The sequence below is a fragment of the Pseudorca crassidens genome, chromosome 4 (genome assembly GCF_039906515.1).
Source record: "Pseudorca crassidens isolate mPseCra1 chromosome 4, mPseCra1.hap1, whole genome shotgun sequence".
Classification (NCBI taxonomy): Eukaryota; Metazoa; Chordata; class Mammalia; order Artiodactyla; family Delphinidae; genus Pseudorca; species Pseudorca crassidens.
Genome location: NC_090299.1, coordinates 65,221,485 through 65,234,934, shown reverse-complemented (window position 1 = coordinate 65,234,934; position 13,450 = coordinate 65,221,485).

The window sequence follows — 13,450 nt, the reverse complement described above, 5'->3', positions numbered from 1 at the left end:
ATGGATTTATACCTTACTTCATATAGTCATGTATTTATTCAACACATATTTATGAGCACCCTACTATGTGTCAGACACTATACTACACTTACCTGGTTTGGGGGTGAGGTTAGCAGATGACAGCTGTAAGGCATAGACCATGTTTCCTGGGCTTTTAAATGTCGTCAATTTTAAGATAATGATCAATTTAAGAGCTTCTTTTGTGGGGAGAAGGGGGCAGATCCTGTGCATCAAATGTATTTATCAGTTGTAAGGCATCTCTCTTTTCAAAAATGTTTAAACGTGAAAAACAAGTACATCTTAGACACAAGGAAACACCGGTTCTGGTTTTTATCAAGTTCTTCACAGTGTTCAGGACGGCTAGCAGCATGTACTGTCCACAGTGAAAAATAAATGCCTTATGTTTCTAAGGTATAGAGAAAGGGCTTGAGGACATAGGAGAAATATGACACAGCTGGCAACTGGTAGCAGATAATGAGAGGTGTTCTCAGGACAGGTGAAATAGAGATCCTGCCCTACTGTCCCTCAGTTACTATTTCTTGTGGAGCTGTGAAGTTGGAAATCAGAGGGCTTTGGTGGACCCAGATCCGCCATCCAAAATGTGAACACAGGCAGTTTAATTAATTTCTTTACATCCCAGTTTCCTCAACAGTGAAATGAGTGTTACAGGAACACTACAATTTCTCCCAATTCTAGCATCCCAAGGACCTTAAGCAGCAGAAAATAAAAGATATATAGACCAAATCATATAAAAATTTGGGTTACGTCTACTTTCATCTCTAATTCCTTGATTTTAGCCATTAGCCCTATTTGATGTAACTAGGATATAATAAACAAGATTTATCAGTTAAAATTGGTTTCTGAAGTGTGCTTCTGAGCTGTTTGTTACATATATCCTTTTACCAGGAGATTAGTATATGAGGAATATGATAAGTAGAAAAAATTTAAATCTATAAACATACCAGGAAATGTCTTCCTGAGAACACTGCTGAGTTCTAAGACCTAACCAAGGTTAGGTCTTAGAACTGGATTTTTCCAGAATCCTTTGAGTAAATAGATCAATTTATAGATGTCTAGTGTCTTGGTCTTACCTAGACATTTAACTTCAGTGGCCTAAGAACGTGAAGCAATTAAAAAAATAAACTCAACCCATACATAAATTCACTACCCTAAGAAATTTACCTTTTCATTTCTCCGCATATTCCTTCTAGTACTTGGCCATCTGTATACTGTTGCTATCGACATTTATTATCCTCTTCCTTCTAACTTGGCTGCCCACTGTTCCAGTCCCAACTCTATACTGCTTTCTTAGATCCCAGCTCAAGTCTATTTTCTTTTGGGGGATCGTTGAGGGCGAGGGGAGGAAGGGAGGTTGTCACTGGAGAACTCCTTTGCTTCTTGTGAGACAGACAGCATTTCAAACAGTGAGTCCTATGCACTGTATTAGTAGACCTTCCATGGAAGAGCCCCTTAGAGCACTGGGTCAGCCATAATGCCAGAAGCAGATACCCTGGTTTTTTCTTTTTTCTTTTATATTGGAGTATAGTTGATATACAATGTTGTGTTAGTTTCCAGTATACAGCAAAGTGATTCAGTTATACATACACATATATCTATTCTTTTTCAGATTCTCTTCCCATTTAGGTTATTACAGAATATTGAGTAGAGTTCCCTGTGCTATAGAGTAGGTCCTTGTTGATTATCTATTTTATATATAGTAGTGTGTATACGTTAATACCAAACTCCTAATTTATACCTCCTCCAACCTTTCCCCTTTGGTAACCATAAGTTTGTTTTCTAAGTCTGTGAGTCTGTTTTTGTTTTGTAAATTAGTTCATTTGTATCATTTTTTTAGACTCCACATATAAATGGTATCATATGATATTTGTCTTTCTCTATCTGACTTTACTTAGTATGATAATCTCTAGGTCAATCCATGTTGCTGCAAATGGCATTATTTCATTCTTTTTATGGCTGAGTAATATTCCATTGTATATATGTACCACATCTTCTTTATCCATTCATCTGTCAATGGATGTGTAGTTTGCTTACACGTCTTAGCTATTGTAAATAGTGCTGCTACGAACATTGGGGTGTATGTATCTTTCCAAAGTATGGTTTTCTCCAGACGTATGCCCAGGTATGGGATTGCTAGATCATATGGTAGCTCTATTTATAAGTTTTTTTTTAAATATTCTATTTATTTATTTATTTGGCTGTGTTGGGTCTTAGTTGCTGCACATGGGATCTTTCATTGCAGCTCGCAGGCTCTTCCTTGCAGCATGCAGCCTTCTCTAGTTGCAGCGCGTGGGCTCTCCAGTTGTGGCACACGGGCTTCAGAGCACATGGGCTCAGTAGTTGTAGTGCACGGGCTCTCTAGTTGCAGCACGCACCAATTTACATTGGTGGCTGCACCAATTTACATTCCCACCAGCAGTGTAGGAGGGTTCCCTTTTTTCTACACCCTCTCCAGCATTTCTTGTTTGTAGACTTCTCAATGATGGCTATTCTGACTGGTGTGAGGTGATACCTCATTGTAGCTTTGATTTGCATTTCTCTAATAATTAGTAATATTGAGCAGCTCTTCATGTGCTTTTTGGCCATTTGTATGTCTTTTTTGGAGAAATGTCTGTTTAGATCTTCTGCCCATTATTTGATTGGGTTCTTTGTTTTCTGATATTGAGCTGCATGAGCTGTTTGTATATTTTGGAGATTAATCCCTTGTCAGTCAGATCATTAGCAAATATTTTCTCCCATTCTATGGGTTGTCTTTTCGTTTTGTGGATGGTTTCCTTTGCTGTGCAAAACCTTTTAAGTTTCATTAGGTCCCATTTGTTTGTTTTTGTTTTTATTTCCATTACTCTAGGAGGTGGATCCAAAAAGATAATTGCTGCGATTTATGTCAAAAAGTGTTCTACCCGTGTTTTCATCTAAGGGTTTTATAGTATCTGGTCTTACATTTAGGTCTTTAATCCATTTTGAGTTTATACGCTGTTTGCTTCTTTTTATCAGCTACCAAACTTTCACCAGCAGCCCACTACTCCTTAAAAACTGCCCTTGTGAAAACTGACCAGAACGGAGACTTATGCCTATCTCAGTAAGAGGACCTCAGTCATTTAAGCAGAGTGGGCAGTACACTGTATCTCAGAAAGGGCAAATTAAAGAAACACAATGTATCCCTAAAAGGAATACATGCTTAGATATAAGTAGTGAAACTGCAGAACACCAAGAACAAAGAAAGATTTTAGAATCAGCCACAAAGAAAGCATAAATGAAAATGACATCGGTCTCCTCAAAAGCAACCAAGGAAGCCAGGAGACAATGGAATAATATCCCCAATGTGTTGAGAGAAAATAACAGTCATCCTTGAATTTCGTATTCAGCAAAACTATCTTTCAAAAACAAAGGTGAAAAAAATTTACATATAAACATAAGCTGAGTTTACTACTTAGAGAGTTGTACAAACAAGTAACTTCTAAAAGATGTAATTAAAGAAGAAAAAATGATCCAGTCGATGGTCTAAGAAAAGGGATTAAAATAATATTCAGTGGGGCTTCCCTGGTGGCGCAGTGGTTGAGAGTCCGCCTGCTGATGCAGGGTATACGGGTTCGTGCCCCGGTCTGGGAAGACCCCACATGCCTCAGAGCGGCTGGGCCCGTGAGCCATGGCCACTGAGCCTGCGCATCCGGAGCCTGTGCTCAGCAACGGGAGAGGCCACAACAGTGAGAGGCCCGCGTACGCAAAAATAATAATAATAATAATAATATTCAGTGGAAGCATATATGTAAATCCAAATGAATAGAATAATGCTAAAATACGATTTTGCATAATAATATATACGATGTGAGGAAGTGCAAGGAGAGTGAATGTATTCACAGGTTCTTTATTGTTCTGGCAGAGGTTAAGGAATTATTTAACTTTAGGCTTTGTTAAGTTGTCTCAAGGGCAATTGATAAAGAAAAGGAAAAAACATATAAATCCAAACAATTAGAACTAAATAGGAGAAGGGAAGAAACACAATCAACCCCCCCCCCCAAAAAAGGCAGGATAAGAGGAAAAAAAGCATAGAAAATCCAGGACAAATAGGAATAATAAGGTAAGAGAGAGAAAAGTAGAAAAAAGTCCAAATTTAAAAATCATATTAAATGTAAATGGACTAAACTTACATTTTATCAAATTAGATTGTTTAAATCTAGATACGTGCTATTTTTAAGAGACATGCCTACGGCATAAGGATATGGCAAGATCAAAAGTAAAAGGAAGGGGAAAAGTTTTCCAGCAAAATTATTAACCAAGGAAACCTGGTGTAACTATATTAATATCCACATAATGGATTGTTAAGCAAAAGCATGATTAGAGATAAGGGTATCATTATGATTATTTAATTCATCAGGAAGATACAACAATTCAAAAGTTGCATGCTCCTAATAAAGTAGCCTCAAATGTGTAAAACAAAATTTGATAGGACTGCAGGGGAGAATGGATAAATCCATCATTACCATGTACCCACCTTTCTTAATTATTTATAAGTCAAACTGACAATATAGTGAAGAGTATGGTACCTGGTTAAAACCTATGTGTGGTTTTTTTCAGGTCTGATCACAGGCAGTTACAAAAGTTTTACCTGGCAGGCCTCTTGGGGAAGAGGCCTACATCAGATTTGGGGTACAGCCAATGCATTGCAGCCTCTGAGAGGACTTGCAGGCAAGGACTCAGGCCCCTTTGGCCAATCATGCTCTTTGGCATACTTGCATTCCTACTCCCAGAACCTTTATTTCTAAGCTTTTATCTAAGCCTTGGGCAGATCTCTTCCTCAGGTGCCTGGGCTGAGGCCTCCTTATGGGGAGCAGAGGGGAACCGTCAAAGGCACCTTTGCCCAGGCTTACTCAGTACTTTTCCACGCCTCATCCTTCCCCCCTGCCCTCAGCCCCGACCCCAGGGGCCATAAAACTATTGGTGTCTTTTGTTCCAGGGCTCCCTCAACAGTGAGCTGATCCCCACATCACTGATCAGCTGACCTGGACCAGTGTGTACTTTCCTGGGGGAAAGCGGAATAGAAGGAGTCTGCACTTTCTGCAGTTTAGCTACTTGCTTGTTCCAAAGCAGTAAGTGGTTAAGCCCTTTCATTTTTGGCTTGTTTTCATCAGCTACTCTGACACCTGGCAGCTCACTCCCCTCCCTCCCTCCCTCTCTCTCTCTCTCTCTCTCTCTCTCTCTCCCCCCAGCTCAGCTGGCTGAGCTTCTGACATATAGAAGATTAAAAAACAAAACTGAATACCACAATAAAACAGTCTTAATCTAATGGTCGTATATAAAACTCTGTACCCAACAATTTTAAAATGTGCATTCTTCTCAAGCATTCATGGAGCATTTATAAACATTGATTAAGTGCCTAGTCATGAAGCATGACTCAACACATCTTATAGAATCAGTACTATGCAGATGACATTTTCTAATTGCAATGCAGTTAATTCAAATACCAATAATAAAATGACAAGTGAGACTTTGAAAATTAACTTTGGAAATTAAATGCATGCTCTTTAGTAAATCATGGGTCAAAGCCATAATTGAAAGTTGAAAATATTTAGAACTAAGCAATAATAAAAGTTTAAATATCAAAACGTATGAGATGCAATGAAAGTAATATTTGAGGGAAATTCGTCACATTAAATGCTTCTTTTAGAAAAGAAGAAATGTGGAAAATTAGTGAGCTAAGCATCCAACCTAAAAGGTTAGCAAAAGAATAACAAAATAACCTCAAGGCAAGTAGAAGAAAGTAGATAATAAGGAGCAGAAATAGATGATGTAGTAAACTACAATAGAGATGACCAACAAACAAAAGTTTGAAAAAAAAGATTAATAAAATAGACAATCATCTGGCAGGATTTATGGGGGGGGGCAAAGAGATAATGCACAAATAGATAATATTAAGGATGTAAAATGAGAATCACATATACATTATAAATTTAAAAGACGGTAAGAGTATAATACTATGAATAATTTTATGCCAATGAATTTCAAAACTTAGAGAAAATTTTCAAATACCTAGAAAAAAAATAGAAAGCCTGTGTTGTGAAACCAAATAAAGCAGTAATTTTAAATCTTTCCATGAAGAAATATCCAGACTTAAATTCTTTCATGGTGAGTCTTACCAAATATTCAAGGAACAGATCGTAAACGTTCTTACATAAACTACTCCTGAGAAGATAAAACCCGGAATGCTAACTGAGACATCAGGGAAAATGACAGTGCAAGAATCTCTGAAAATTTACCCCTTTATAAAAGCAATGCTCCATATTCCACCGACACTTATTTTTCTTTTGATTGTAGCCATCCTTACGGATGTGAGGTGGTATCTCATTGTCATTTTGATATGTCTTTCCCTGAGAGCTACTAATGTTGAGCATCTTTTCATGTGCTTATTGGCCATTATCTTCCTTGGAGAAATTTCTATTTATGATAACCTTTTGAATCTATTCCAATAATAGTTTGGCTCACAGCACTCCACCAAAATTGCCCTCGATATAGCCACTCTTACTTAAATGACCAGCAGCATTCTCTCATATAAACATTGTGGACAGCCACCTCTTCTGGGATTTCCACCCTCCTGACACTCCTTTTCTGTCACCTTTGCCGATTCCTCTTCAGCTCCAGGATTGCTGACACTAGATGGCCCCCATGACTCAGCGGTTGAACCTCTTCTGTTTATTTATACTCACGCCCTTGAAAAACTCATCCAGCTCATGGTTTTAAATCCCATCTTCATATTGGAGACTCCCAAATTTTTATCTCCAGCCAGACCTCCTCTCTAACCTCAAGTCCAACTGCCTACTCCACATCTCCATGTTGATGTTTGATACCTAACTTGTCCAAACTAAATTCCTCATCCTCCCCTCTAATCTGCCCTTTTCACACTCTTCCTCATCTCAAAAACTGTCCACTTTACTGAACTTCTAATTGCTCAGGCCAGAAACCTCAGCATCATCGCTGAGTCCTCTTTCTCTCATGCCCCACGTTCAATCTGTCAGCAAATCCTGGCAGCTCTATCTTTAAAATATATCCAGAATTCTTACCACTGAAAAAATTACAAGGCAGCCATTAAAAACAACATGCAAGACATTTTACTTAAAAACATGGAGTGGAAAGTGGCATTCAAGTCCTATGTGTAATGTGATTCCAACAATGAAAATATGCTTCTAATGAAGATTTGAAAGAAAGCCTCCAAATTATATCCTTAAAAGCCACAGAGATATTTTCATATTGTCCCATATTTTTCTTTGAAAATATTTATCAAGCTATAAAACTTCTGGGAAGATTTCAGTGTTTATAGTACTGATGGATGTTTATGGAGCACAGTACTATTTTAAATAGCCCTTTAACATCAGTGGGGAAAGGAGCCCATATTTCTGGAGACTTTAACTTGTACCGTATGCTGTGCTAATTGTTTTGCACATACTATCTCATTTAATTCTCTCACCCTTTTAAAAAAACAGCTTTATTGAGGCATAATTGACAAACAATAAATGTTTACAATGTTTAATGTATAATTTGATGTTTTGGCATACATATACACCCGTGAAACAAGCACCAAATCAAGATGGGGGCAGATCCACCACCTGAGAGGTCTCTTTGTTCCCCACCCCTCCCTGCTTCCCAGCTCCCCAAGCAACCATTGATCTACTCTCTGTCACTGTAGATTGGTTGGCATTTTCCACAGCTTTATATAAATAGAATCATACATTATGTCCTTTTTTTTTTAAGTCAGGCTACTTCTGAATGATCTTTTTATGTCTTATTCACATCTTATAGCTGAAGAAAGAAATTCATAGGCGTTACATAACTTTCCTAAAATCATACAGTAATAAGAGATGAACCTGGAATTTCACTCCATGTCTGCTTGTCACCTCTACATGTTAAAAGTGAAGCTCCAAATGGTTAAAGGAATTGCCAAAAGTTATAATACCAGTGACTGGCCAGAGTAAGACAGAAACCCACTGTGCCACATGCCTCTTGGTTATTTATGTGGCTGTTGGAAAGAGCATTAGGACTCCTTCTAGATTTCACTAAGGCCACATTTTTCAGAAGCCCAGCCATTAACCTGACCTTGATGATGGCCTTGGACAGAAGATCCAATGTGGTGTGCTTGGCAAAAGCTTCCTTCAACACAGTGTCTTTCAATTTGTCGGAACAAAGAAATCTATTTCTCTAGAAACTGCCTTTGATTTCCCTTGAATTGCTGTCCTCTTCAGAAGATACCTGAACTGAGAGTAAAGGGAACCGCTTGTAGTTTGGGTCCCTCCCCGTCCCTCCCTCCCCTCCCTCCCTTCTCTGCTCCTTACTCCTCCCTCCCTCTCCTCCTTCCTTTCCTTTTTTTTCCCCTCCATTTCTATTCTTCATAGTATTCATTTGCAGTGAATCTTCATCATTACTTTTGTTACCACTGCTTTATACTCTAGGTGGCCTAGACTGCCAGAGTAATGCATGGGATTGGAATCAAAATGCTCGGTTTGTGATTCTCTAAAACTGCCACATTGTTACAGCCTGATTTCCAATTAATATATTTATATTTATTATTATTTACGTATATTTATTAGGCTTATATGATGTCTTTGTATCTACAAGATCACATAAGTTTTAGTATCTGTGAAGTTTAATTAGTGGGTTAGGAGTTGTTTACATATCAAAAAACAAGCTTAAAAAGATGGAAAACAGTTTATATAATAAGCAGTAAGATGATACCCTGAAAAAGATATTAAAATTATTGAATGCTTGTCAGAAAGGCCTTCATAGAGTTTCTTTTAAATTTTTTATTGAAGTATAATTGATTTACAATATCGTGTAAGTTTCAGGTGTATAGCACAGCAATTCAGTTATACGTGTATGTATATATGTATTTTTCAGATTCTTTTCCCTTATAGTTATTACATAATATTGAGTATAGTTCCCTGTGCTGTACAGTAGGTCCTTGTTGGTTATCTGTTTTATACATAGTAGTGTGTATATGTTAATCCCAGCCTCCCAGTTTATCCCTACCCCTACCCCCTTTCCCCTTTGGTAACCATAAGTTTGTTTTCTGTGTCTGTGAGTATCTTTCTGTTTTGGAAATAAGTTCATTTGTGTCTTTTTTTTCTTTTAGATTCTACATATAAGCGATATCATATGATATTTGTCTTTCTCTGTCTGACTTCACTTAGTATCATAATTTCTAGGTTAATTCATATTGCTGCAAATGGCATTATTTCATTCTTTTTTACGGCTGAGTATATTCCAGTGTGTGTGTGTGTGTGTGTGTGTGTGTGTGTGTGTGTATGTACACACACACACACATCATTTTTTTGGCTGTGAGGGCATGTGGGGTCTTAGCGTGGCACGTGGGATCTTAGTTCCCTGACCAGGGGTTGAACCGTGCCCTCTGCGTTGGAAGATTGGAGTCTTAACCACTGGACTGCCAGGGAATTCCCTACCACATCTTCTTTATACATTCATCTGTCGATGGACATTTAGGTTGTTTCCATGTCTTGGCTATTGTAAATAGTGCTGCAATGAATATGGGGGTGCGTGTATCTTTTCGAATTACAGTTTTCTCTGGATGTTTACCCAGGAGTGGAATTGCAGGATCATATGGTAGCTCTATTTTTAGTTCTTTAAGGAAGCCTCCATACTGTTCTGCATAGTGGCTACACCAATTTACATTCCTACCAACAGTGTAGGAGGGTTCCCTTTCCTCCACACCCTCTCCAGCATTTATTGTTGTAGACTTTTTGATGATGACCATTCTGACTGGTGTGAGGTGATACCTGGTTGTAGTTTTGATTTGCATTTCTTTAATAATTAGCGGTGTTGAGCATCTTTTCATGTGCCTTTTGGCCATCTGTACTTCACAGTGTTTTAAATCATCTGTTTAAAATTGATATTAAGGACTTCCCTGGTGGTGCAGTGGATAAAAATCTGCCTGCCAATGCAGGGGACATGGGTTCGATCCCTGGTCCAGGAAGATCCCACATGCCACAGAGCAACTAAGCCCGTGTGCCACAACTACTGAGCCCGCGTGCCACAACTACTGAAGCCCTCATGCCCAGACCCCATGCTCTGCAACAAGAGAAGCCACCACAATGAGAAGCCCGCACACTGCAACGAAGAGTAGCCCCCATTCGCCACAACTAGAGAAAAGCCCATGAGCAGCAATGAAGACCCAATGCAGCCAAGAATAAATAAAATAAAACTGATTTTAATTGTGTGTAACTATTGTACTCTGTGCATGTAAACTTAAATGTTAGAAACCATGTGTTTTGACAAAATTTCTGAAGCTCTTGGCTAACTTACCTATGAAAAATAATGTTTTATATCCACAAGGGCAAAGTTTTTAAGGAGATACAACAAACTGTGACAGCAGCTCCCATATCACAAATGCAAGCTAGAATACTCTGGGGAAATATATCAATATGAATGTTAATTGATACATGAGACTGACTTATAAAACTGCAAGCCGGAAAGGGATAGAAATCATCTTTAGAGTCTGGCTATATATGCCTCATATTCCTGGATTTATGCCCAGCAACTCAGCAGAGTAGGAAGAAAGTACTAAAGCATTTTTTAATTGATGATATTGATGAGTGAGGGATAAGTCAACTTCCATCCTTTCTCATGAAAAATTCGAGGCTATAGGTTTGAGGTTGTATTTATGAGACCCTGAAACAGCATTTAAATCTTTTTTTTTACAGGCAGATGAACAGTATACATCGAACCTGGCAAATTTTTAATAAAGAAATAAAATGTCACCTTTACAAAGAGATTCTTTATAACTTCTAGACTTGTAAAACCTGCTTGTTCTTATCTCTAATATTTTCATACTTATCTGTTATTTGTTTTCATGAAGCATACCAGGCCTAGGAGGATATATCCAGGGCAAAATTTATGTAAGTGATAAGAGAGAACTAAATACAGCATGGTAAAAGAGAGAAGTCAAAGTTTTTAATTTAAAATATCCAGCTGAAAAATATGAAATCAAGGGAACAAAAGTATCAAGTGAACATTAGGGTAAAAGGTGGGAAATGAAATGTTCTAATTCAGGAAGGATTTCAGCTGTTTTTGACTTCAGTGACATTTAATTCTGGAGATGGCAAGTTCCTGTGTCTCTCTATTTTTATATGTCCCACATTATCTGAGCACAAAGAGTAGAGAAGACACAGAGTGTGGAGGTAGGTGTGGATACCCACATATTTTCCGTTCCTTTGGTGGTTATTTCACCTGCCTGAACTTCGCATTTCCCACATGTTAAGATGAGGCTTCTCACAGTACACACCTCACAGAGTGTTGCTGGGATTAAGCTAGTTCATGCATGTGAAGTGCTTAGCAAATAAGCCCTCAAATATGTCAGACATTACAAAGGGAAGGTATAGAAACGTATTATGAATTGGTCTGGTGGAATTCCAGTTTCTTTCCTTTTCTTGCCTTGGTCCGATGGTTGAAGGCTGTTTCCTTGTCTTGTTCAAAGCAACCATCACCAGCTCTGCTCATCAAACTCTCCGACGCACATCAAACTTTCCCACCTCAGCACCTCTTACAGAGAAGGAACTTGAACTCTGGGGACCCTCAGTTGCCTGCCTCAGGAGAGACATGCCTTTTGAGATCGTGTATTTCGTCTAAAATTTTTGCCCATCTTGTACCCTACTTCATAATACATGTGCATAATGTAACATATTTACCGCAAGTTTTCTGACACATTTGTCACTCCAGGAGGATGTGGGTTTATCCTATGATTTCCAATAACTCCTAGAATGTGGTTCCATGTTCCAAGAGTATAAAAACCCAGAGACCGACTCCCAGCCCTCAGGATCTGTTTAGTTAGAAAGAACTAATGAAGGCAGATCCTTTGTCCAAAGCAGGAGTTTGGCCGCTCTGGGGACCTGAGCAAGCATGGTTTCACATTTCCTGATGCTGCCTCTCTCAGGGGCATTTTGCAGGGGGAGGCGGTTGTCTTAGGTTGGGTTCTAAACAAGCAGAGCCAGAAGAGGAATTCAGTGCACGATGATTTGTTGATGGAAAAGCATTTCTCCGGGAAAAGCCTTTAAAGGAGGGAAGGAAGCAAAATAAAGGGAAAGAGCCAGGCAGGGATGTGGTCTCAGGTAAAGTCTGACTTGGCCTGATCCACAGGGGCACGCTGCGGAGCATGAACCACCCTGCAGAACCGTTCTTCCTCTGGGACAAGGCAGCGGCCTTTGTGCCTCTCAGTTGTTGGCTGTGCTGTCTTGCTGGGCTGTGTGAATGCTCCATCACGCCGGCAACATCCAGCTTGTATGGTTGGGGACACAATCAGTGGATGCCTCCGTCTTGACCTCACTCCCACATTTCCTTTGCTATAAAGTGGGTCTTGGCCTGCTGTGTTCCCATGCCAGGAGGAATCAGACAAGCCATAAGTCCTCAGATAGCGGTGTGGGATGAAGCCTTGCCGGCAGGAAAGGCAAAGCCATACCAACAATACATGCCTGTTTCTATGAGAATGAACTGCTGTCACTCTCACGATGGAAGGAGGTCAATGTAGTCAACATGCTGCCACCACATGACTGGTTGGTCTCCCTGGGGAATGGCACCATGACAAGGGCTCACCAAAGCATTCAGTGTGCCAGCACCTCGTGGTCATCTGGCCTTATCAACATAATATTGTCACTGTAATGGGTCAGCATGACGTCCTGTGGGATGTCCAGAAAGTCTAGACCTCTTCACACTGTGTTATGATAGAAGATGAGAAAAGAAGCATAGCCCTAGGGCTAAACCATAAGTGTATACTGTTGCCAATTCTATGTGAATGCAAACTGTTTCTGCCCTTCTTTTTGGATTGGAATACAAAAATACACATTTGTTAAATCAATGACTGCACACCATGTAACTGGGGCCATAGTAATGTGTTCCAGCAGAGATACCACATCTGACAGGCAGTTACGGTAAAGCTACTACTTGTGGTCTACAGTCATCTTCCAGGATCCATTTGGTTTTTGCAGGGGGTGGACCGCTGAATTGGAGACATTATGGGGACCACCACTTCTGCATTCTTTGGATCCTGAAGGGTGGTGTTAATCTCCACCATCACCCACTCTCAGACTATGATATTGTTTTTGATTTACTGTCTTAGCCAAGGAATTATGGTTTCAGAGCTCTTAGCCCACAGGCCAAGGACCCAATGAGGGGATTGCATCAGCAGCCAGATATGTAAATTCCTATTTTACGTTTGAGAATCAGAGAAATGATCACTGGATGAGTTTGCAAACCTAGTGGACCCACTGTAAGCCAGGCCTTGGTCAGATCTCCTTTTATTACTCTAACAGGGGCTGTGATAAGGTAGCAATTCAATTCAGAGCCTGTGTCCAATAGTCCTTGAAAGGTCTGGGTATTACCTTTTCCCCAGTGTACATTTATGTAAGTAAATATCCATGGGTCCCTTTTAAGAGGGACC